This window comes from Schistocerca americana, chromosome 3, assembly GCF_021461395.2.
Source record: "Schistocerca americana isolate TAMUIC-IGC-003095 chromosome 3, iqSchAmer2.1, whole genome shotgun sequence".
NCBI lineage: Eukaryota > Metazoa > Arthropoda > Insecta > Orthoptera > Acrididae > Schistocerca > Schistocerca americana.
This window is the reverse complement of record NC_060121.1, coordinates 391722165-391749514: the sequence shown is the minus strand read 5'-3', so window position 1 is coordinate 391749514 and position 27350 is coordinate 391722165.

The window sequence follows — 27350 nt, the reverse complement described above, 5'->3', positions numbered from 1 at the left end:
TGCTACCGAATATGACTTTGTATGCTTTTACACTATGAATCGTTCTTGAAATCAAATTCACTTTGGTGATTGTCATGACACTTTTACAGTTTAAGTATGCTTTCTTTTTCACTACGTATCATCCCTTGAAACACAGTTGTGGACATTGTGGTTTTATGACTTGTTAGTGGCACTGGGTAATTTCATATATGAAAGTACGCGCCAAGTGACCTTTTAGCACAGTGGAACTGTTGCCAAACGGTACTGCATTCTCTCTCTCGGGCGAGTTTGACACTGAGCCACCCTCAACATGTTAACTGATGAGGTTTTCGGTGATGCTGCCCTTTCTCATGGAAGCAGCATATTTTCAGAATTTATTTTAGTTGCAATTAAACGCAATGTTGGACGAGCAGGTCACGCAAGATCTATCGTGGACCCCATCCTGGTATCGCACACCTTACTTTACACATTACTGTTGATGTACTGATGATGTTTTCACCGAATGACTGAGTAGGTTACTTAAGATTACGTGTATTTTCTGTAACGTGTTAATTATGATAACGTATGTAAACTTACCACAGTACGTTATATAAAGTTTACACAAGGACGTTAGTCTTTAGAAAATAACCGTAGGTGTGTCACTTGGGTACAATAATTGTCAAGGTTGTTCATCGTCATTGCTGTCATCGGTTGTAAGTAGCATTGTGTTATTATTAGCATAGTTGTTTTTTATATGATCCTACATCTAAGATGTCGTATATAAGGTTTCTTTTTTCTCGCGGCCTCAAAGTTCGCTATACTTGTTCCTCTATACATGTAACACCGACAGTTATAATTATATGTTAATACTGCAGTGTATTTTTATGCGCATTAAAAATTACAGTTTCTTTCTCGTTAAAAAAAATAATATTTTACCACATGATTCAAACATATATCTGTCAACACAGAATAACCTCCACTGTAAAATCATTTGAAAATGTTTCGCTTTTATACTGGATGTAGAGAGTATAAGGGGGAAATAACTGGTCACATTAAAAATTAATGCGGAAAATTAAATTTGCTGCATGCCGTTCACTGGTAGCCGAACTCGTTTATTTTGTAATATACCGCACGGCTAGAGCCAGCTTTCCTTTTCAAGACGAGTAAGATGTTTTAAACCTTGACTAGATACTATGAAACCATAACGTATGCGGTTAAGTTACGCATCACCACAATAGCTCTAAACGTTGTTTATGGTAAAGTTTGTTCCATCCTTTTAATGTCAATTCACTGTGCCGCAGATGTAATCTGAAGATTCTGTTAACACGAAACTGGTACAGCGACCAAGACAAGAGTGTTTTATTGAGCCAAACATGGTCGCAGAAACACTAAAAGACATTTTTCCAAAAACAGTGAACTAATTTATTGATGGCAGCAAGAGTGAATAGTCACGATCATCCCCTGACAAAAGCCACACCAATGTTAAATTAATCGTCAAAATACAATTTTGCGGTGTCTGTATTTTACTGTGCTATGCAATGTCCTTCAGACATGCATGAGTGTCTTAACGACACTGCATAGCTCTCCGTAAAATACAGACACCGCAACAGAGTATCACATGCCCAGACAGACCGAGACAGTAATAAAATGTCTCTTCTTGTGGAGGTTTCACAGCAAGTGTGCGAGTGCAGGACATGGACACATTGTGACGTACGGAGACTTGGGTCGGTCCAGGAGGCAGTCAAGGATAGCGGAAGTGGTTAAGGTCACCACTCGCGATAAGCGGGAACTCCTGGTTTGAGGTCTGATCCGGCACAGATTTTCATATGTCTCTAATAAATAGTACAACGGATGTCTAATCGTATTCCCAGTCTTCTAATCATTAAAATGTTATACTGTCTCTTCCTCAGTCATCTCATTATTTAATTTGTCTTGTCAATATTAAAATCATGTTATACATTTAACAGAACAGTATCTGTCGATCCGGCTCTTGTGTTAATGCATGCTTGTTTCTGCTATCTTTGCCCCCACTGTAGTCCTATTATTATTATTATTATTATTATTATTATTATTATTATTCCTTCAGTTTGCACTAGCAGTGTGTGATTGTGAAAACTGTACTGTAATTATTTTTCGTCTGAGCACGAATTATTCTTCTCTCGTGTCTGAAAAGCTCGTTCCTGTCCAAAAATATTGTATGGTTCGCTAGTTACGTCAGTTGCGACTCAGGCGGAAAACCTGCTTATACCTTCAACTTTTAGTATGAAAACAAGTCATATATTTCTGTATGACGTTCATGGAAGGAAACTTACAGGTGAGTTTCCATTTTAATTGACTTCGGACAAGGGCAGAGGAGACTTTAGATGGTATTCCACCGAAGTACACGAAGTACTTTTATAATTTCAGTTAGGAAAAATTGCTGGACGTAATATTTTATCTGACAGTTTTATGTGGGTGGAGATAGCATACTAGGTGTGTATTCAGAGTAATATTACGGAAAACAGACAGAAGAGATTTCGACTGACGTGGTCTGTCCTAAGTATATTGGATCAAAAATTGCAGTACGGTGGTCAGCCCGCATCCATCGAGGTATTTTTGTTCATTCAGATATCCCGATTTCCTAGATTGTTATATAAGCGGATGGTTCGTGTATAGCAAACGACTTCAGCTTAATCGACATTTTTTATTGAAAATAATTTGGATCGCTGTTCTGTTACAGTGAGGAAAGACTTCTGACAGACGCAGTGAATCGTTGTTTGACACCATTAAACGCCTCATACATCTAGGAGTGAGAATATAGGTTAGGCATACTATCATAGTAAGTCCGAAACAGTAAGGATTGCAGTCTTCGTTCGAAAAGGCCAGTCAACAAAAGAGCGCTGCGACATCTGCAACAGCCCGCCGCCTTGGATCACTGTCATTGACCATCCTCCACAGTGCCTACTTGGCATCATCCGATTTTCATCTGTTTCTAAAACTTAAACAACACCTTCGAGGACCTCATTTTCATAGTGATGGAGCGGTGCAAGCAGATCTGAGGTTGCGGCTCCGTCAATAGAGTCAAACATTCTACAGTGTCGGTGTCAACAAACTGATCTCTCGTTGGGAAAAATGTCTTCGTCGTCGGGGTGATAATGTTGAGAAATAAATAAAAACGTAAATAAACAGAAAACAAGATACATTACCTTCCACAGTACGGCCTTTTAACATTACGCATCGTTTCATTCAGAGCTTAATGCAACCTGTTACAGATTAGTTAGTCACTTTCGTCAGTCCTTTGTTTTTCTTCTTTAAAGATGAGCCTGAGGAGAACACCCTCCTTTTTAGATGGATTTCAACGGGAATATATGCGATTCTGTGACCGGTATAGCCTGCGGCCAGGACATGTGAATCTATCAGCTAAGGCGCTGTGATGATAGTAAAACATACTAAGTGTGAAGTCTCACGACAACTGAGAAAGCAACTGATTATATGAGCAATGAATTCCCTCGCTTTTCATCCAGTGAATCCCGGTAACACATCATATAATTTATTAATGGCTGTAGGAATGAATGGTTACCGCCGTCCCTTGAGATAAGCCACAATAACGCTCAGGTATTTGTCAAAATGTAGTACTAGCTCCAGTCTGTCTCCTTCGATCGTCTCATTTTTTATTCTTTTTCGTTAGTAATATCGTCGCACTATTTATTTCATAGAACATTGTCTATCAGACTGACTCTTCTGTTCACGCATGCTGATTTATGCTCCCTTTGCTACCATTTCTGTCCTATTACTATTCATTCAGAATGCGTAAATTGTGTGTCACTTTGAAGACTATAAGATAATAGATTTTTTCGTCGAATTACGAGTTTATCTTGCCAAGTGTCTAAAACGTCCCTTTCTATCCAACAATATTATATGTTTCACTAATTTTGTCTTCTGCGATTCAGCGGAAAAATTTCTTGCCACTTCAACCTGTTAGTACGGAAAGAAATTATATGTGTCTTTAAATGGCGTGCATGGACGGATGTCTTGAGGCCAGTTTCCATTTTAATAGAATTTGGGTATGGGAAGAGAAAACTGCAGATGGTTCCAAGCCAAAGTGGAGGAAACTTTTACATAATTTCATGTTAAAAAGCCTTGTAAGACTCTTCTGTGGATAGAGAAAACCTACAAGGTGAGTGTTCCGATTGACATGTACGGAAAACAGACACAAAAGATGTCGACTGACATAGTTTCTCCTAAACACATTGGGCCAATAGTTGCTGTATGGTGGTTAGACCTCTTCCAGCGAGGTATCTTAGTTCATTCACGTATCACGATTTGGTGGACTAATACCCAGGTATGAGGGCCAGCTGATGGCTCTGTGTAACAAACAATCGACATTTTTATCCAAAATAAATTGGGCCGCAGTTTTGATACGATAAGGAAATACTTACGACAGACAGAGTGTATCGTTTTTTGATACTACTGAATGCTACATACTTCTAGAAGTAAGAATTTACGGCATTCACAAAGACCAGGCACAGTATCTCAATGAAAGACAATGAACGTCCAATGGAACATACAGTGGTGAGCCGAAAATTAAGAACACTACCAATTCGCCGACGACGGTCATCCGGAGTAGTAATGGAAATGCCGTGTGGCTAGGGACTCCCGTCGGGTAGACCGTTCAAAAATGGTTCAAATTGCTTTGAGTACCATGGGACCTAACGTACGAGGTCATCAGTCCCCTAGAACTCAGAACTACTTAAACCTAACTAACCTAAAGACATCACACACATCCATGACCGAGGCAGGATTCGAACATGCGACCGTATCGGTCTCGCGGTTCCAGACTGAAGCGCTTAGAACCGCTCGGCCACACCAGCCGGTGGTAGACCGTTCACATGGTGCAAATCTTTCGAGTTGACGACACGTGGGCGACTTGCGTGTCGATGGGGATGAAATGATGATGATAAGGACAACACTACACCCAGTCCCTGAGCGGAGAAAATCTCCGACCGAGCCAGGAATCGAACCTGGGACGTTAGGTATGACATTCCATCGGGCTGATCACTCACCTACCAGGGGCCGACATCCGGAGTAGTGGTAAGCTGCAATTCATCGCTGAACACAATGCGACGCCATTTACCAGCACTTCGTCTTCCCAACCACGGCACAATTCCAAACGAAGTGGCTATGGTGTTATTACCATCTTATGCATGGTACGGTGTTTTTATAATCTGGCTGCTGCTAGTCTCCAACCGGTGGTGCCGAATGACACAAAATGTTTCAGGGAGTCCCTCACTTGTTCTCAGACAGCAGGTGCACGTGAGAAGACGTTACGACGTGCTTGGCGCTCCATGCGGTGATCCTTCCTCGTGCTGGTCATACGTGGTCGAGTGGAACCATGACGATGAGTATGCCTGTCCTCATGTTCCATACTGTACAACATCGAACCACTATCGCGTCCTAATGCACCACGGGCTTGGATATTGCAAGATTCGACCCTCTGGTCACACAAATATGCGGCATCTCTGTCTTCTTCACTGTGATCACTCAACATCTGATGTTGTTCGTCTCCCCCCCCCCCCCTCCTCCCTTTTACGTATCCTAGTAAGCCTAGTACGACCACCAAACGTGAGTGACACTATTGCTTTGCGGTATCCGTTCTACAAGGTGTCTAAAACTTTTCGGATCAAATTTAAACAGGTGATGGTGAGTCCACAACCGATTATATTGCGATAGGGAACCAATGGTCAGAAATACATTTTTATCAAGTTATGCACGTACACGTCGTACACTGCCTAAGAGCATCGTAGCCCGTAGTGATTTTTCAAAGTGAACACCGCCTGTCTCAATACATGCATGGTAAAGGCGCATGAAGTTCAAGCGTACTGTCTGAAAGCTCCCTGGTGTGTGATGTACCAGGAGGGGGACAGCTTGGACTCTAGGAAGCCGGACCTCATCCATTTCCACGCCGGTTTCATACACCATAGTCTTGACATAACCTTAGATGAAAAAGTCCAGAGATGTGAGATCTGGCAATCGCGCGGTCATGAGACAAGACCTACTTTTCCGATCAGACCATGAAGGTATGTATTATTCAGGAGATTGATGGCGTTCACATCGAAGTGGCTGGTGTACCGGTGTGTTGAAACCACATTGTACAACAAAGGGTACAGTTTCTACGAAAGGTGGCAGTACATTTCGTAGGAGCACCAGATAACGTGAAAGAATCAAACGAGGAGGCAGCAAATACTGTCCATTAGGTAATTTTGGACAATGTCCGCCCATACGTTGACAGAGAATCATTGATCGTAGCCACCATTGTGGCTGGCGTTGGGTTTTTTCTCACTACAGACGTGGCTGTTGCGTCTTCTGAAAACGACATGATGTGTGAATTACGTCTCATCCGTGAACAATAAAAACTATACGATGTTCAGCACTGACAGAAGTGAATTCTGGGCAGAAAATTCCGTTGGTCCTACTGCTTGCACACGTTCTTTATTATAGGTGTTTTGCATCTATTTGACACTGCTCTCCACACTGTGTTCTTCGAAGTGTGCGTTTTCACGGGCAGTTTGAGGGCGCTTATTGCTGGGTGGTTGACCACACGGTTCAACACCGTCTCCTCAACGTATAGTGTTAGGAACTGTCTTTGACGGGAACCTTGGGAGCCTATCTGTGGCTTGAACAGCCCCGTCAGTCGTAAGCCAGCATCCATGGAAATAAACTTCTTCAAAATAGAATGGCGCCTGTAGGGAAAACGTTCTCTATACATTAGTGCTACTTTATGGGCACCTCACACTGCCATACCGTACATAAATGAGTGTGTGCAAATTATCATAATAAGTAACGTTCCATCTTCGACTATGCATCTTGCACTATGCACAATAACACACGTCAACGAGGAAATATCACAATCTTTCTGATGGAATGAGTAATTGACAACAGGGATAGAGGTGTGCGTACGGTACCGGTCAATGCGCCGGTGAGACGCTATGAACTAAGTTGTGCATACTACATCTGTCTAATAGTGAGATGCGCTCTTTGTTTATCATCCGCTACCTGTTCCAGTGTACAGGAGGCACTATTGATCTCAACTAGAGTGCGGCGGAAATACGTGCTCCGTTGCAATACTTATACTGAGACTGGTGGTCATCGCTTTGAAGAATTACTATGAGCTACGATGTTGATATGCGCTGCACGCTGTGTATGTCCGTAACACAATAAATATACATATCCGTTCATTGTTCCCCTAACTCAGTGTAATCGGTTCTAGACCCACTGTCAGGTGTTCCAGTCCGACCTAAAACGTTTGTGACAGTCTTTGTATGTCACAGAATATTGCAGCTCTAATCATTTATATATTAGCCGATAGTGTGTACGAAGTTACACTGATATGTGGCTATGTTTTGTGGGTGCTTAACTTTTTTTGTCAAGCAGTGTACTTTATGTGCTCTCCATTACGATCTCGTATTAGAGTTTACGTATAAAGGGATTCCCGTGAAGCATCAGGTTGTGATCATACGCAAATAATCTATCTGCATTTCTTGCTCACTTTATCTGCAGAGAGAAGTAAGATAGATAGTGGTAGAGAAAAATGATCGCTCTGCCTACACGATTAACAATTTTTTGGAAAAGTCTTTCCAAGGATACCACAGAAAGAAAAAGCCAAGTTAAATCGTTTCGCCAGTTGGTGACGTCACGCAAGTGCGCTGTGGGCCTCGGTGTGTGCTGCTCGCGGCACGGCAGAGTGGGTCGTAGTCGCCTGAGCAGATTACGTCCTGATTGAATCCGTTCCGCGCGCTTCATGAATAACAACCAGCACGGTTCCAGCTCTCGTGGCAGAAATCGTGCTAGCGTAAAAGCACCGATCGAAAATGACTTTTAAGCCAGGAGATCAACGGTGCGTATTAATGTTCGCAAATAATTAGCTGCCGGTTTTGTTCAACACGTACAGCAATTTCCGACACCTGTAGTGCTACTGTCGTAAGAGGTATATAGGCACAGATTGTGGTCTACCGTTTCCGCAGTTTGCATGAATTTATATCGGCTAATGTTGCACAAATGCTACTCTCGACAACCTGTACTTTCCTAGTGATTTCAGCTATACCAAACTTTCGACCCTCGTGTTATGCGTGTTCTGCCTACTTGATATTTCTCTGGTTGCGGTACAGGCTGCGATTATACGTAACAGCAAAATTCTCAGCACTTGAAGAAGAAGGCTGTCCAAATATTGTGAATCAAATGCAAACAACGACTCGATGGGGCACCCAGTGGCACACTATTGACACCAAACTTGTTTACTACGCCTCTCGGTGTAACGATATTGCACTGTTTCAGGAAGTACTAATGTGTAAATAAAAAGAGCAAATCAAACAATATCGTTTGGTTAGCCTTTCATTGACCAATCATCACAACGAGTCGGTGCCAAAAACAATGTACTCAATCTTATTCATTCGGAGCAATTTCAATTTGTATCATTGTTTATAAACCGAAGTCGGACACTTAATTGTACTTTCTACGTCAGTCAGAGAAGCTGAATCGCTAGTGAATATGCTTTAGATCCAAACGAGAACAGCGTGATTAGTCACTGTTTTGTTTCATTAGTGTGGCTGAACCACGGATCTACTGAAGAATCGTTAGCAGGTGTCATTGAAGAATCTATTTCTGGAAAGGCAGTGGGTCTTCAGAATGAAATAAATTGCGGAAGCAGCGAAGCAAGAGCCTTAAAGAACAAGCAAAGACTACTATGAATGTGTTTTTTTTATGTTGTGTAGAATTTCTGAACTTATTGGTATGACAGAAACGATGTTCTACTGTATTTGGATGTGTGGGTCAATTCCTAAGGGACCAAACTGCATAGGTCATCGGTCCCTAGACTTGCACACTACTTAAACTAAGTTAAACTAACTTATGCTAAGAACAACACACACATCTACTGTACCAATCAGTCCTGACAACAGACACACGGAAATGAAATAACTGTCGCACGACTATTTTAAACATTTTGGATTTAAAGAAGATTCCTTTTACTACTGTGAGTCACGTGAAGAGACTAGTGGTATTAAGCTGCGTTTACATGGTGAGTAGGGTACGGCACAAAAGGCTATTTACCCATTTTTTTTAATCAACGGATGATTATACTGCGACGTATGTTTCGGGAAATGGTGAACACAAAGGAATACATACAGGGGTGACAAAAGTTATGGGATAGCGATATGCGCATACATATATGGCGATAATATTTCGCCGGCCGGTGTGGCCGAGCGGTTCTAGGCGCTACAGTCTGGAACCGCGCGACTGCTACGTCCGCAGGTTCGAATCCTGCCAAGGGCATGGATGTGTGTGATGTCCTTAGGTTAGTTAGGTTTAAGTAGTTCTAAGTTCTAGGGGACTGATGACCTCAGAAGTTAAGTCCCATACCGCTCAGAGCCATTTGAACAATTTTTTTTAACCGCCTCACAACTGTTCGCGGCTAGTATGAGGTACATTTTGGACACTTCGAGCCAACGGTTTTATCACCCAGATCGCCGGTAATGAATCCCGTCGAACATTTGTGGAACATAATCGAGAGGTCAGTATGTGCGAACAACTTGCACCGGCAATTCTTTCGTAGTTTAGGACGACTATAACGGCAGCCTGGGTTAGTATTTCTGCAGGGGCATCCAACGATTTGTTGAGTCCATGCCATGTCTAGTTGCTGCGCTATGCTAGGAAAACAATGTCCAACACGATATTGGGAGGTATCGCATGTATTTTGTCTCATCAGTTTTTACTAAAATGCTCCACTCATAATGAAACTTTGAAGTTTATTCGCAGTTGCAAATATGAACAATCATCAGCTTTACACAACAGATCGAAGGCAATGAAAATTTGTGCTGGATCGAGACTTACTCCCGGATTTCCCAATTATCGAGAGCCGTCACCGTACCACTAAGCTGTATGAACACGACTCACGACCAGACCCATAGCTCCGTATGTCATTATCAACCATGTGTCTACGACCTGCACTGGTACTTCCGTTATGAAGATTCCCGTACGGGCGAGACATTTTACTTGGAAGTTGGTTATGCGGAGTCGGCGGATAAATATTGCATCGTAATTCGCAATAACACAGACACTGATAGCAATATCATATCGAATTTTGAAATTATTGTAAACGAACTGGAATGAAAATATTTTACCAGTTAATAAGTGGAGTGTGTCTACAAAATTAAATAAACTGCCTTAATTATCAGCAAAGATTACGTTTACCTTACATGAAACTCATAGCTAGCATCTTATTCTCTCGTTAAAACATTTCTCGCTCTCTAGGTACTGGATGTAATCTCGTTTAATTTGATGCATGTCTATGTGTTTAATTCCATATCTTATAGCAAGGTGCTTCGTGCAAATTACTGAGATTTGTGAGCGCATGTTATAAAACTTATGACAGGGCTATCTTACATTCGTGTCTTTTACTGCAATGGCGTTCTACGGATCGGAGCGTGGAATGTCAGATCCCTTAATCGGGCAGGTAGGTTAGAAAATTTAAAAAGGGAAATGGATAGGTTAAAGTTAGATATTGTGGGAATTAGTGAAGTTCGGTGGCAGGAGGAACAAGACTTCTGGTCAGGAGACTACAGGGTTATAAACACAAAGTCAAATAGGGGTAATGCAGGAGTAGGTTTAATAATGAATAGGAAAATAGGAATTCGGGTAAGCTACTACAAACAGCATAGTGAACGCATTATTGTGGCCAAGATAGATACGAAGCCCACACCTACTACAGTAGTACAAGTTTATATGCCAACTAGCTCTGCAGATGACGAAGAAATTGAAGAAATGTATGATGAAATAAAAGAAATTATTCGGATAGTGAAGGGAGACGAAAATTTAATAGTCATGGGTGACTGGAATTCGAGTGTAGGAAAAGGGAGAGAAGGAAATGTAGTAGGTGAATATGGATTGGGGCTAAGAAATGAAAGAGGTAGCCGCCTGATAGAATTTTGCACAGAGCACAACTTAATCATAGCTAACACTTGGTTTAAGAATCATGATAGAAGGTTGTATACATGGAAGAACCCTGGAGATACTAAAAGGTATCAGATAGATTATATAATGGTAAGACAGAGATTTAGGAACCAGGTTTTAAATTGTAAGACATTTCCAGGGGCAGATGTGGACTCTGACCACAATCTATTGGTTATGACCTGTAGATTAAAACTGAAGAAACTGGAAAAAGGTGGGAATTTAAGGAGATGGGACCTGGATAAACTGAAAGAACCAGAGGTTGTACAGAGTTTCAGGGAGAGCATAAGGGAACAATTGAAAGGAATGGGGGAAAGAAATACAGTAGAAGAAGAATGGGTAGCTCTGAGGGATGTAGTAGTGAAGGCAGCAGACGATCAAGTAGGTAAAAAGAAGAGGGTTAGTAGAAATCCTTGGCTAACAGAAGAAATATTGAATTTAATTGATGAAAGAAGAAAATATAAAAATGCAGTAAATGAAGCAGGCCAAAAGGAATACAAACGTCTCAAAAATGAGATCGACAGGAAGTGCAAAATGGCTAAGCACGGATGGCTAGAGGACAAATGTAAGGATGTAGAGGCCTATCTCACTAGGGGTAAGATAGATACTGCCTACAGGAAAATTAAAGAGACCTTTGGAGATAAGAGAACGACTTGTATGAATATCAAGAGCTCAGATGGAAACCCAGTTCTAAGCAAAGAAGGGAAAGCAGAAAGGTGGAAGGAGTATCTAGAGGGTCTATACAAGGGCGTTGTACTTGAGGACAATATTATGGAAATGGAAGAGGATGTAGATGAAGATGAAGATGAAATGGGAGATATGATACTGCGTGAAGAGTTTGACAGAGCACTGAAGGACCTGAGTCGAAAGAAGGCCCCCGGAGTAGACAACATTCCATTGGAACTAATGACGGCCTTGGGAGAGCCAGTCCTGACAAAACTCTACCATCTGGTGAGCAAGATGTATGAAACAGGCGAAATACCCTCAGACTTCAAGAAGAATATAATAATTCCAGTCCCAAAGAAAGCAGGTGTTGACAGATGTGAAAATTACCGAACAATCAGTTTAATAAGCCACAGCTGCCAAGTACTAACACGAATTCTTTACAGACGAATGGAAAAACTAGTAGAAGCTGACCTCGGGGAAGATCAGTTTGTATTCCGTAGAAATACTGGAACACGTGAGGCAATACTGACGTTACGACTTATCTTAGAAGAAAGATTAAGGAAAGGCAAACCTACGTTTCTAGCATTTGTAGACTTAGAGAAAGCTTTTGACAATGTTGACTGGAATACTCTCTTTAAAATTCTAAAGGTGGCAGGGGTAAAATACAGGGAGCGAAAGGCTATTTACAACTTGTACAGAAACCAGATGGCAGTTATAAGAGTCGAGGGACATGAAAGGGAAGCAGTGGTTGGGAAGGGAGTAAGACAGGGTTGTAGCCTCTCCCCGATGTTATTCAATCTCTATATTGAGCAAGCAGTAAAGGAAACAAAAGAAAAATTTGGAGTAGGTTTTAAAATCCATGGAGAAGAAATAAAAACTTTGAGGTTCGCCGATGACATTGTAATTCTGTAGGAGACAGCAAAGGACTTGGAAGAGCAGTTGAACGGAATGGATGGTGTCTTGAAGGGAGGATATAAGATGAACATCAACAAAAGCAAAACGAGGATAATGGAATGTAGTCGAGTTAAGTTGGGTGATGCTGAGGGTATTAGATTAGGAAATGAGACACTTAAAGTAGTAAAGGAGTTTTGCTATTTGGGGAGCAAAATAACTGATGATGGACGAAGTAGAGAGGATATAAAATGTAGACTGGCAATGACAAGGAAAGCGTTTCTGAAGAAGAGAAATTTGTTAACATCGAGTATAGATTTAAGTGTCAGGAAGTTATTTCTGAAAGTATTTGTATGGAGTGTAGCCATGTATGGAAGTGAAACATGGACGGTAAATAGTTTGGACAAGAAGAGAATAGAAGCTTTTGAAATGTGGTGCTACAGAAGAATGCTGAAGATTAGATGGGTAGATCACATAACTAATGAGGAAGTATTGAATAGGATTGGGGAGAAGAGAAGTTTGTGGCACAACTTGACCAGAAGAAGGGATCGGTTGGTAAGACATGTTCTGAGGCATCAAGGGATCACCAATTTAGTATTGGAGGGCAGCGTGGAGGGTAAAAATCATAGGGGGAGACCAAGAGATGAATACACTAAGCAGATTCAGAAGGATGTAGGTTGCAGTAGGTACTGGGAGATGAAGAAGCTTGCACAGGATAGAGTAGCAAGGAGAGCTGCATCAAACCAGTCTCAGGACTGAAGACCACAACAACAACAACTGCAATGAACATGGCTATTTTAATCATATTTACTGCCTGTCCCATTCCTTAGCTTTCCCATTGTCCCTTTGTCAATAGGAAAGGCTATCAATTACGCATCGAAAAACCTGCTAAGAGAAAACATCCCACTCATTTACGGTCCAGAAACCGCAGATTAGCCGGTGTGTGTAATTTCCTATCAGAGAGAGAAAGATGATAGGCAGACAAACACCTCACTATATCGGTATCCCAGTTCAAACAACAAACCAGAACTTAAAAGATGACTGTAAGATGATCTACTGAACTGGCTTACCGAGATGGTTGACGTCTTTTATGAAATCTTCTCGCATACACTGTACACTCTCAACACACCCTGAGCATGTCGGCTTTTTCTGGATTGCTATATCCCATCGTCCACTCATGACGTACATTCGGACAATCACGCATTAACTGAGTGTCAAGTCGCAATGTAGCCGAGAACCACACAAGCAAACTGCAATGAAACATAACAACATCATACCTAGTAATTACGCAGGTTCGCTACGGTCGCAGGTTCGAATCCTGCCTTGGGCATGGATGTGTTTGATGACCTTAGGTTAGTTAGGTTTAAGTACACTCCTGGAAATTGAAATAAGAACACCGTGAATTCATTGTCCCAAGAAGGGGAAACTTTATTGACACATTCCTGGGGTCAGATACATCACATGATCACACTGACAGAACCACAGGCACATAGACACAGACAACAGAGCATGCACAATGTCGGCACTAGTACAGTGTATATCCACCTTTCGCAGCAATGCAGGCTGCTATTCTCCCATGGAGACGATCGTAGAGATGCTGGATGTAGTCCTGTGGAACGGCTTGCCATGCCATTTCCACCTGGCGCCTCAGTTGGACCAGCGTTCGTGCTGGACGTGCAGACCGCGTGAGACGACGCTTCATCCAGTCCCAAACATGCTCAATGGGGGACAGATCCGGAGATCTTGCTGGCCAGGGTAGTTGACTTACACCTTCTAGAGCACGTTGGGTGGCACGGGATACATGCGGACGTGCATTGTCCTGTTGGAACAGCAAGTTCCCTTGCCGGTCTAGGAATGGTAGAACGATGGGTTCGATGACGGTTTGGATGTATCGTGCACTATTCAGTGTCCCCTCGACGATCACCAGTGGTGTACGGCCAGTGTAGGAGATCGCTCCCCACACCATGATGCCGGGTGTTAGCCCTGTGTGCCTCGGTCGTATGCAGTCCTGATTGTGGCGCTCACCTGCACGGCGCCAAACACGCATACGACCATCATTGGCACCAAGGCAGAAGCGACTCTCATCGCTGAAGACGACACGTCTCCATTCGTCCCTCCATTCACGCCTGTCGCGACACCACTGGAGGCGGGCTGCACGATGTTGGGGCGTGAGCGGAAGACGGCCTAACGGTGTGCGGGACCGTAGCCCAGCTACATGGAGACGGTTGCGAATGGTCCTCGCCGATACCCCAGGAGCAACAGTGTCCCTAATTTGCTGGGAAGTGGCGGTGCGGTCCCCTACGGCACTGCGTAGGATCCTACGGTCTTGGCGTGCATCCGTGCGTCGCTGCGGTCCGGTCCCAGGTTGACGGGCACGTGCACCTTCCGCCGACCACTGGCGACAACATCGATGTACTGTGGAGACCTCACGCCCCACGTGTTGAGCAATTCGGCGGTACGTCCACCCGGCCTCCCGCATGCCCACTATACGCCCTCGCTCAAAGTCCGTCAACTGCACATACGGTTCACGTCCACGCTGTCGCGGCATGCTACCAGTGTTAAAGACTGCGATGGAGCTCCGTATGCCACGGCAAACTGGCTGACACTGACGGCGGCAGTGCACAAATGCTGCGCAGCTAGCGCCATTCGACGGCCAACACCGCGGTTCCTGGTGTGTCCGCTGTGCCGTGCGTGTGATCATTGCTTGTACAGCCCTCTCGCAGTGTCCGGAGCAAGTATGGTGGGTCTGACACACCGGTGTCAATGTGTTCTTTTTTCCATTTCCAGGAGTGTAGTTCTAAGTTTTAGGGGACTGATGACCTCAGATGTTTGGTCCCAGAGTGCTCAGAGCCATTTGAACCATTTGAACTACGCAGGTTGAATGGTACAAACAAATGTTGGTGTGGAAACTTTTCAAATAACGATATCTCGTAAACTATTCGCAGTAGAATCGTACAACAAACAACTCTAACATTACGATTTACCCTACTTTTTGTTTGTTAATGTCAATGCGCACTGTTCCGGTTAAAAAGTTTATATTTCCTCAAATAACACGTTCTAAATATTACTACAGTCTGTTGATTGGCTGACAACACGAGCAACAAACTGATAAGTCATTCTGTGAAATTGCACATCAACAGCACTTTCCATTTCTGAAATAGCTGCGATGCAAGTTTTCGGTGATTTACCCTTTATAATGGTGAGAAGGAGACATCGTAACCGGGTATTGAACTGTAGGTCATTTCCAGGGTCAGATGCAGATTCTGAGAATAATTCACTGGTTATGAGCTCCAGATTCAAAGTGGAAAAATAGGAGAAAGATAGGAAATTAACGAAATGGGACCTTGACGAACTGAACAAAGAGAGATTGTTGAGAGTTTCAGAGGAAGCATTAGGCAATTTAGGATTCAAACAGGCGAAAGGAATGCAGTAGAAGACGAACTGATTGCTCTGGGAGACGAAGTAACGAAGGCAGCAGATGATCAATTAGGTAAAAAGATAAGGCTTAGTAGAAATCCCGGGGTAACGTAGGAAATTTCGAATTTAATTGACGAAAGGATAAAATACGAGAACGCAGAAAATAACGCAGGTCAGAGAGAATACAGACGTCTGAAATATGGGACTGATACAAAGTGTAAAATGGTTAGAGGATAAATACAAGGTTGTGGAAGCATAATTAAGCCGCGGAAAGATAACGCCTACGTGAAAATTAAAGAGGTCTTTGGAGGAAAGAAAAGCAGCTGTATGAATATCAAGAGCACAGAGAGAAAACTAGTACGAAGCAAACAGGGGAAAGCAGAAATGTGGAGGAAGTATGTAGAGGGTCTGAAGAATGGAGACGAACCTGAAGTCCATGTTATAGAAAGATAAGAGTTCGTAGATGAAGATGAGATGAGAGATACAATACTGAGCAAAGAATTTGGCAGGGTACTGAAAAACTCAAGTCGAAACAAGGCCACTGGAGTAGACGACATTCTGTATGAACTACTGATAGCCTTGGGAGAGCCAGCCATGACAAAACTATTTCATCTGGTGTGCAAAAAGCCTGTGAAAGGTGGAGTACCTTCAGACTTCAAGAAAAATGTAATAATTCCGATTGCAAAGATTCGTAAATTGTCGAATTATCTGTTTAATGGTTGCGAAAGATTGACGAGAATTATTCACAGAAGATTAGAAAAACTAATAAAATATGACCTCGAGGAGGAGCTGTCTGGGTTCCAGATAGACGGAGCAACAGGGTAGACGATACTGACCCCATCACTTAGCCTAGAGGACAGGTTCAAGGAAGGCAAACCTACGTTTAAAACATTAGAAGATTTTGGGGAAAGCATTTGCGAATATAGACTGGACAGCAGTATTCGAAATTTTGAAGGTCGTAAGGGTAAATTACAGGGAGCAGAATGTTGTTTACTACCGGTACAGAGCCGGCCGGAGTGGCCGTGCGGTTCTAGGCGCTACAGTCTGGAACCGAGCGACCGCTGCGGTCGCAGGTTCGAATCGTGCTTCGGGCATGGATGTGTGTGATGTCCTTAGGTTAGTTAGTTCTAAGTTCTAGGCGACTGATGACCTCAGAAGTTAAGTCGCATAGTGCTCAGAGCCATTTTCTACCGGTACAGAAATCAGACTACAGTTAGATGAGTGAAAGGACATAAACGGACGAGTGGTTGAGATGTGAATGGAACAGGTTTGTAGCCTACCTGCGATGGTATTCAATTGGTATCGTGAAAAGTTGGGTGTGACTGTGAAGGAAACTTAGAAGAAATTTGGGAAGTGAATTAAAGTTCGGAGAGAATGTAATGTTTTATATTACCAGATAACCAAAAGAATACTATCTTAAAAAATATTGTTAGATGAAATTCAACAGAAGTTAAACAAGTGTCATCGAATATAGTCGAATTAATATGGGAGATGCTGCGGGAATTAGATTAGATAATGAGAAAGTAAAGGGTTTGCTACTTGGGCAGCAAAATAGCTTCTGACCAGCAAAGTAGAGAGTATATTTAATGCAGACTGACAATAACAAGCAGATCATTTCTGAAAAAGGAGAATTTGTTGCGGTCTAATAGAAATTTAAGTGTCTTTTGTGAAGGAATCTATCTGAAGTGTAGCCTTGTACGGAAGTAAAACATGAACGATAATCCGTTCGTTCAAGAAAAGAATAGAAGTCTTTTAATTGTGATGCTACAGAAGAATGGTGAAGATTGTAAGTCTAGATCGATTTCTCATGGCGAGGATCTAAACGGAAGTGGGGCACAGCTTGACTTAAATGAGGGATCGATTGACGAGATACGTCCTGGGCCATATAAGAATCTTCACATAGATATCAAAGAAAGTGTGGGGTGTAAAAACTGTAGAGGGAGGGCAATTCATGAATACTCTAAGCAGGTTCTAAGGGATGTAGTTGCTGCGGTTATCCACAGATTAAGAGACTTTCACAGGATAGACTATCATGGAGAGTTGCTTCAAACCAGTCTTCAGACTGAAGACCTCAACAACAACCATGAAATGGAGAAGAAGATAAAAACGAAATAGTTTTGCAGCCTCCCACTCCCCCTTTCTCTGAGCTCTGCAAGTGGGGAAGGTTGAAGATTCCTCGACGGCCGCACAATTTTGCACACTGAGTGCTGGCTGCACCACCTGTCGCAGGGCCCCCTTGGGAGGCGAACACATTCGGGTCATGTAGGCCACCCGGCGGTACACGTGTCGCTGCGCCGCCTCGGCCGTGTCGACTGGAGACGAGGTCCGCTGCCCGCCTCCGACCTCAGCTGCTACCAGAGCCGCCCTCCTCCTCCTCCACCCTCGTAACACATTCCGGTCAGGGCGGGCGGCGCGAGCCTACAAACACCGCCTGAGTGGTCACGTCCCCGCCACACATTCAGCGCAGGCCAGCCCGCGGGTCCGGGTCGCGCCTTTCTCTCTGCAGCCACGGGCCACCAGAGCTCCTCCTATCCACATAAAGGTGAGCCCAGAGAATGGTCCACCAAGCTGACTGATCCTCGCACTTCCAGAGATATTCTTACCGCGTGGGTTCCGTGCGGCCTAGGACGCCATAACTCGCCCAGGAAGAACGGATAAAAGCGGAAGAATCCGTATCGTCCAACTATTTTCTTTTCTTCCAAAAGCTAATAGCAGGAAAAGAACGCAGCAGTAGTGTATCAACGGTGCTTACTACTGCTAATAAACACATCTAGATCGTTTAATAAATTTGAACTCTTTTATAACAACACTGTTTTTCCTCACATGAGTCAGTAGCTCAATGAACTGCTCCTCAAAACCTAAGGGCGAAACAGATATATACTTTCCAAGCGCACTAATGTGACCACTTGTCAAAAGACTGAATAACCACCTTTTGCAGCGTGAACCGCTGCGAGACGTGCAGGAAGCGCGTCAATGAGCTTCTGAAGGTACCGAGAGGGAAATCGAGCTATGACGACTTCAGTACTGAGGCCAGTTGCACTGGTTTCTCGATTGTGAAGCCAAGGCGAGATCAGCCTGATCGAGGTGGTAACACAGATTTTCGATTGTCCTTAAATCCGGGAGTTTGTTGGTGAAAGGAGTACACTGTGAGTTATGTGACGCGTAGCATTGCTATGCTGGTAGGTGCCATGGTGCCGAGGAAAAAAGAACTACACCTGGGGATACAAATGGTCCACAGAAATAGGAACATAGCTTTTCCTTCATTGTACGTTCCAGAATGCCGAGACCACTCAGGACCTGCCACGAACACATTCCCCAGACCACGGCGTTCCCTCCTCCAGACGTTTCATAACGTTTCATGGCGTTCACGCCAGTGGCCATCTGTCCGATGGAGTATAAAACGTGATTAGTTTGAGAAGGCCATCTGTCACCGCTCACTAGGCATCCAGTTGCCGTACTGTCGTGCAAATTCCAGACTTTGTTTCTGAAGGAGAGCAGTCAGCATAGGAACTTGAAATAGGCGCCTACCACGGAGGTCCACGCGCAGCAACGTTCCCTGAGCGGCCGTTGAGGGGACACTGTCAGTAGCCTCTTGGCTCATTAGGGAGGTCAGTTCCACAACAGTAGCACGTCTAATCACCTTTACACACCTCCACAGTCGTTGTTCACCCCTGTCATGTATCTCCCGTATGCGACGTATAATTTTATATATATAAATTTTCGGTGCCTACAGTTTCACGTCTTTCAGTGTCACACAAATTTTTATTTTTAAAGGGGATCACTTAAGACTATTTCCATGGGTTCGCCCCTCAAATTTCTCCTTCATATCACAAAATTGTCGTCTGATTTAGTACAAACTGAAAAAAATAAATTCCTTTTAAAGCACAGTTTCGTATACATTCAAAACCTTACATCTGTGTCCCAGAACAAATCCTACATCTAGAATACTTTACACAAGTTTAAGGGAAGAAATGCTTCCGGTAATTATTACAGTATTTAAAGAACATCAAAATATGAACAAGCTGAAATGAACAAACAGTACATGAGACTGTGTTAATTAATTCAGCTGTAAAAAGCTAAGGAGCATATTATTAGGAAAATGAGAAATATGCAAAAGTGAAATACCAAAATGAGCACTTCTCAATTGGGAGCAAATCAAAACAATCAGAATGGCGGAAAGAGAGCACAATAACGTAAGCCATAAACGAATAAGAGCTAAGCAACTAAGCAAATAAGGGAATAGGCAAGAATGAGATGCCAACAAAATGAGAGCTGGCCGAAATCCGTCGGCATTTGTATACGGTTGCGCTCGTGGCGGCACCACGCGGCCCGTACGCAACACGCGCGCCAGCGACTGCAATGCACTCTTAGCGATCGCGGTGGCGTCTAGCAGCCCGTACGCAAGTTGTGCGATTGCTGTCGCAGGTCGACCCTTAATCTATGATGTTACCCGTGGCTCACCGCAGTAGCCATGTAACTGGTTTTGAACAGCGCCATTTTGTCATGCACGGTATACCTCAACCAAGGAAACATGTAAACAGTTTACGAGCTTAGCCGTTTCATTAATACTTCCTCTCGTCTCCAAAAAGTCAATGATCATGTCCTCTTGGACACCAAATAAATCGCTCCGTTTTCGGATAACGACAACTACTACACTGTTTCTCTCGTCCTCCCGACACCGTTCATATACTCTCCACTTCTGATGCTGCCACCTGCCTTCCATGACCGGTCACTGCAGGTTGATGTCGAACGTAGGCGGTGGTCACGTTGCTGAGAGTGGAGATTGTAGTAACGTAACATATTAACTATTCAGCGGAAAACTGTGAGAGTCCGGGTAGCGTGTTGTCAGATGTCTGCCAGTCGTGCACAGAATGCTGGATGTCACACATAGTGAGGTCAGCGTGATTTCAGCGCAAAAAGGGCTGGCGCTGTAACACGAGGTAGTTGAGGGAACAGCAGAAGATACTGTGTCTCAATCAGTGAGCAGCTACGGTGCACTCCACTGCATCATGACCCGGAGACAACGAATGTATGACTTCTCACTGTGAAGAATCAGCGCGAAACAGGAAGAAGGACGAAATGTGATGAGTATAGACCAGGAGTATGGTAACGTTCACAGCACTGTTTCCCGCAGATGAGGAGTGTTACGAACCACATGCACTACTGCTCGAAAGAAAGGACGTGATCGACCTTGGTCAAATGTAGCAGTAAAGCTGGCCGGTGTGGGCGAGCGGTTCTGGGTGCATCAGTCTGGAACCGCGCACGCGCAAGCGCGCGCACGCGCGCGTTCGCGGTTCCAGACTGATGCGCCCAGAACCGCTCGGCCACATCGGGGGACGTCCCGTTCATCAAAGGTTTAGGATAGGCTTTTAGTGATGGCACAATGGTACGTCACAGATATCGTGCATCCTCATATGTTACCTCTCATGCCAAACTAACGTGTTGACCTTTTTCAACACGATAACGCTAGTCCACAAATGGCATATGTTTCTATGAACGGCCTGCATAACACTGAGGTACTCCCGTGACCAGCAACCTCTCCATTTTCGTCCCTGATAGAGCAAGAGAGGGACCAGCGCCAGTAACCAGGATATCAAAGATCAGTTGCAACACTTGTAAGGCAGTTTGCCTCAGGGGAGTGTAACGCTCCTTATGACAACTTCCTCAATTGAATAAGTGCATGCATCTCGGCTAGAGGGGTCCAACAGCATATTGATAAGTGAGTTCATACTACCAAGATCTTTGTAACTTTCACTCGATTTTATAAGCACATACCCTCAGCCTGTAAAGTATTACTTAGTTTCCTCCTCCCCTTTGATTGCTTCACTTCTTTTTTTGTCAGTAATTTTTTACGGAACCGTTCTTCTTATGAAGTTTCGTCATAATTTTCCTTATTAACTAGGTACATTCAGTATCTCCTCACTTGTTCTTCGATCTACAGATCTAACCTTCAGCATTTATCTGTAACACTACATTTAAAAATTTTCCATTTCTTTCACATTTTTTTGCTACTTACAGTACAAATTTCACTTCCACATAAGGATGAACTGTAGACAAGTACTCCCACAAATGGCTTTACTATGCCTGAGCCGAGCGAGGTAGCGCAGTGGTTGGCACACTGGACTCGCATTCGGAAGGACGACGGTTCAATCCCGCGTCCGGCCATCCTGATTTAGGTTTTCCGTGATTTCCCTATATCACTTCAGGCAAATGCCGGGATGGTTCCTTTGAAAGGGCACGGCCGATTTCCTTCCCCATCCTTCCCTAACCCGAGCTTGTGCTCCGTCTCTAATGACCTCGTTGTTGATGGGACGTTAAACACTAATCTCCTCCTACTATGCATGAATTTCTTTTCTAAGAAACAATTTACCTACTACTGTCAGTCGACGTTATGTATCTTTACATTAGTAATCGTAAGTTCTTTTGTTGCCCAAATAGCAATACTCATTTATCTCCCCATTTCGTAATCCAACTCTCTCAACAACACTAGATTTAGTTTGGCCATTGTCTTAATTCTGTTAATGTTCTTCTTATAATCTCTTTTCAAGACAGTTTTAATTTCGTTCAACTAATGTACCTTATCGGACAGAACTACGACGTAATTCAGAAACCTTAAAGAAGACTATTTATTCTCTCTTAAAGTCACTTTCTTTTCCATATTTCTACTTGGTTTTCTCTATAGTTTCCACTATGTACAAGTACAGACCATGAACATAAAAATTAATTTGATACTACAACGAGAATAAGTTGTGAAATGCGTTTTTCGAGAACGTCGGGAATGTTACTAAGGAGATTTGAGAGCAGGAACAAAGAGAGTACAACGCTCAGAAAGCAAGGGAAGGAACGGAGCCATTACACAACCGTAAGATAATTATAACGATCAAAGAATTACGCAGCTCGTGAAGCGGAAGGCTGCACACTCTTGGAAAGAAACGTAAAATTCCAGAAGGAAACTGTAGTTAAGCAGAAACAGAAATGGGGACGGCTTAGCATAGAGGAGTGGTGCTGTCCGAGTGCCAGCCCTTGCTCAAAGCGACGCTGGCGACTTTGCCGCGAGGCAACGGGAGACAGTTCCAGGGGACTCCAGCAGGCCTGTCCAGCGGGACGCAGTGGTGCGGCGGCCGTGCCAGGTGGGCGGTGCAGCTCCGGACGGTAGAGCGGGCAACCGGCGCGTGTTAATTAGGGGCTCACTTTGTCCAGCTGTCAGCGGCTCACAGCACGTGCAAGCCACGTGACGGCGTCTCTGTGCCGGGAAGTGCTCCGCACACTGGACCTGTTCTCCATCCTCACAGCTATCTCTCGCGTTGCTCATCGCAGCAACGATGCAATGCTTTCCCCGGAACGCACATTTTTTGATGAGTAAAGGCTTTTGCAGATCGCTGGTTGGTAAGTTATCGTATTTCTGTTTGAAATGTTTAAGACAGTAGTTTTCAGTCTTTCTGAGACCTTTACGCCTGAGCGATCAGAGCTCCGCGAATACTCTCAAACGAACTTCAGTACCCCATTAGGCCCCTGATAAGTATTTATACTCTGCTTTTGAAGTGCCGAAACATAATCAGTAATTAATTAAGGGGGGTAGGGCGTCAATCGGGCCGACTTGGAGCAGGAGAGGCACCACAGGACATTTTGATTTCCACTGTCTATACTTTTACAAATAAATTCATAAAACTTAGTCAGCATGACCAAGAAGGATTCAGAATTCAAACTCATAGGAGTGGAAGTTCGAAAACATAACGAAATGATTTTTTTTAGACGTGAAATCTCATCATTTTTTTCACTTACTCATGGCAGTATTTGTTGCTATAGGTACACTTTTCTTGATAAGTAAGGGAGATTCTTCGATGAATTTTGCACAGCATACAAACCATACTTAAAGGTGTATGAAACTCTAGAATTTTCCAAATCTATTAAAAACCGTGGTAAAAATTGAGGTAATTAACTACAAAATTTGTGTTTTTTCTAAACATGAAGTTTGAAATATAACAGTTCATTCGTTTTTTCATAAATTAAATAAATTCTACAGTTTCATACACCTGTGAGTAGGGTATGTATGCTGTGCAAAATTCATTGAAGAATCTCTCTAACTTATGAAGAATAGTGAACCTATAGCAACAAATGCAGCCATTAGTAAGTGAATAAATTATGAAATTTCGCAAGTGAAAAAAATTATTTTGTTATGTTTTCTAACTTCCACTGCCATAAGTGTGAATGCTGAACCTTTCCTGATGTTGCTAACAAAGTTTTATGAATTTATTTGTAAAATTATAGACACTGGAAATTAATATGTCCTGTGACGCCTCTCCTGCTCCAAGTCGGCCCCTTTGACGTCCTACCCCCCTTAACAGTCACACAAACAAAACTTTCGTGTTTTGTAGGTGTTTTTATTAAACAACAAATTAATGAGACAATGACGTGATTGGCAGTCCTCATTTGTAACATAGTTTCTTTATATACTTTAAGAGTCAGCCAATGCAAGTCGCGCGCCTTGTTCAAAGATAATTCAATGGCTCACTCTATTTCCTTTCTTCCTATAATCAAAAATGAATCTGCAAGGTGTAGGAATAGAAAGATGAAGTCATTGGTGACGAGTGTGGAAGAATATCGTCCGTATGCTTTCAAAGGTACCGCCTGGGCATTTGCTTTTAGCCAAGACGGGAAATATCCATGAGGTAGCTGTACTGTCGAAAATCCCCCAATATGTTTAAAAACACAATCATAAAATTTCCAGTAAAACAACAAAGTTCAGCAGCTAGCTACTCATATTTCTCGAAACTACGATATTACTGACAGAACTACAAGTTTCCTTATGATGCAGTGTAAGGAGTGTGTCAGAACTCTACATTACACTGAAAAAAATATAGCTAACTTAACGCCATTCTTTGCATTGTGTAAGCACTCAGATATCGATACTAACAATCTGAGGGCGAAACATGGGAGCGCGATTCTAAGCATTGTTGTGAGACAGATGTCGTGTCACGCTGCCCTCACGTCGTTGATGGCAGATCTTACCACACTCAAGCCCTGATTTCATTTATATAGCCAGGAGAGATTTACATGGCTAACGTACGCTTGAAGATGGAATTCAAGGTGAAATTCGCAAGCATAGCGTAAAGCGCAATTGCAGGGTTAGGCGCGTGACGGTTAGCCCTAGTTAACAATAATCCAATGTGTCGCTTGTCAGTTAAAAAAGCCTCCCTATCCTCCAAATGATGATAATTGTTCTCCATGTCTAATTAATAAATATGCTGTTGTTATTAAATGTTAATGTAACTCTGAAATTGAAATAATTTGTTGATCTGGCACTCAGCCATTATTGATACTTATACAGTCATTGTGAGGCGTTTCGCCATTATTAATGCTTGGTCATTATGATTTCTGAAGTTTTTAAATAGACTTAATTAATGAAATCTCTTCTCACAAGTTATTTAATAGTTAACAGGACCTGAGCAAACTCCTTTTTATTAAATTTGTGGTTAGTAACAATACGTTTTAGTCGCTGCTGCCGAATGCTGCTGAAGACAATATGGAAAAAGGCAGTCATCAAATGGCTGTGAGCACTATGGGACTTAACATCTGAGGTCATCAGTCCCCTAGAACTTAGAACTTCTTAAACCTATCTAACCCAAGGACATCACACACATCCATGCCCGAGGCAGGATTTGAACCTGCGGCCGTAGCGGTCGCGCGGTTCCACACTGAAGCGCCTAGAATCACTCTGCCACAACGGCATATAAACAGGTAAATGAAAAACTTAGGGCCAAAGCAAAGACACTGACACACCACAACATGTGATGTACTCTAATCCAGTAAATTCGGTTGCACAGGTCAGACTCTGTACAACTTGTAAATTCATATTCAAATTCGCAATCAATTAGTTTATCCAAACGTTACCTTTAATTTTTCATGTAACGATCTGTTGGGGGCTTAAAGGACAGTGAAACTGACACTTAAACAACACTCACACAATGCTATGCAGGTTAAATTCCGTTTTATGATATCTCAGGTTGCTTATCGATCTCGGTTTCATTGACGAACGTAGGCATATTAGTTGCATATACTTTACAGCAGATGAAACTGTAGGGTTGAATTCACTACGTATGCGGATGGAATACGTGAACAAAAACGTATGAAATATTTAAGCAAATACAGTATTCTTGAGGACCGTGTTCGGTGTCACCAGGATGAAATACGTAGGTTGCAGTATTAGTGATTCACTGTCACGGTCCATGGCGATCTGATGACGCTTAGGACGCCTGTGTTTGCACCCACGTTTTTGACTACGTACGGAGTAAATGTGCTGAGTGTAGTGGCGAACTCCATTTGCAACATTCATTTTAGGGTACAAGTATGCCACACTGACGGTTAGGTACTCGTGTTCAACAGTTTTTGCCATTTGATCGAGACCGCACTGTGGCTCTACGGGAAGCCGGATGGACGTATCAACCGGCTGACGCACATGCAGGGAACAGCATATCACTGGTGTGGCGCTGCTTTCAGTAGTGGTCTGTGGATCACTGCCGCACCTGTTCACCAGGCTCAGGACATCCACGTAGTACAGACGGACGTCAGTATCGGCACGAGAAGCATCCAGGAACAAAATAAGGACATATGTTGCACCTGCTATGTAATCAGGGACCATTGGGAACAGTCTGCTGGCAGCAGGATTAAGATGAAGTGTGCCTCTGGCTACGGTACCACTGACTCAATGATAATGCCAACCATGGCTACTCTGATGTAGGGAAAAAGTTGACTGGAGGTCGTGATACCACTCTGTTGTCTTCAGTGGTGAGGGTAGGTTCTGTCTGTACGTGATCGATGTTTCTACACGTGTATGGCGCGGAGTTGGTGACCTGCCTTTTGCAGCGGGCATTTGCTCACGACACACAGGCACCATCCCAGGCTGCATACTGTGCGAGCCATCAGTTACAGCTTGTGGTCGCATTTGGTGTTTCTGCAGGGTAAAATAACCAATGCCCGCCACGTTGCACAAGCTCTTATCTCCGAGATACTGCTACTTCTTCCACAGGAAAGTGATGCGGTTTTTCAGCAGGACAATGCACATACAGCCGCCGAGATGCAGCGCGATCTTCGTGGTGTACAACTGCCCTAGCCAGCAAGATCACCAAATCCCTCGCCTACTGAACATGTACTGGACATTATGATGTGGGAACTTACTCGAGCACCAGAGTCTGGAAGAACCATTGCCGAATTACAAAAAAACGTGCAATGTGGTTGTTACAGTCCATCGCTGGAAGCCATTCGGAACGTTTACGACGCTTTGCGATAATGCACGCCTATGGTGCCGCCAGAGAGGGGGTGGAGATACACTGTGTACTGATGTTACTGTTTGGGTACACTTTTCTGTGACGTGTGTTTAATTTTTTGTTATCATGTACTCTTGCACGCGGTGAGATAGCCTATCCAAATGTTAGTTTTAA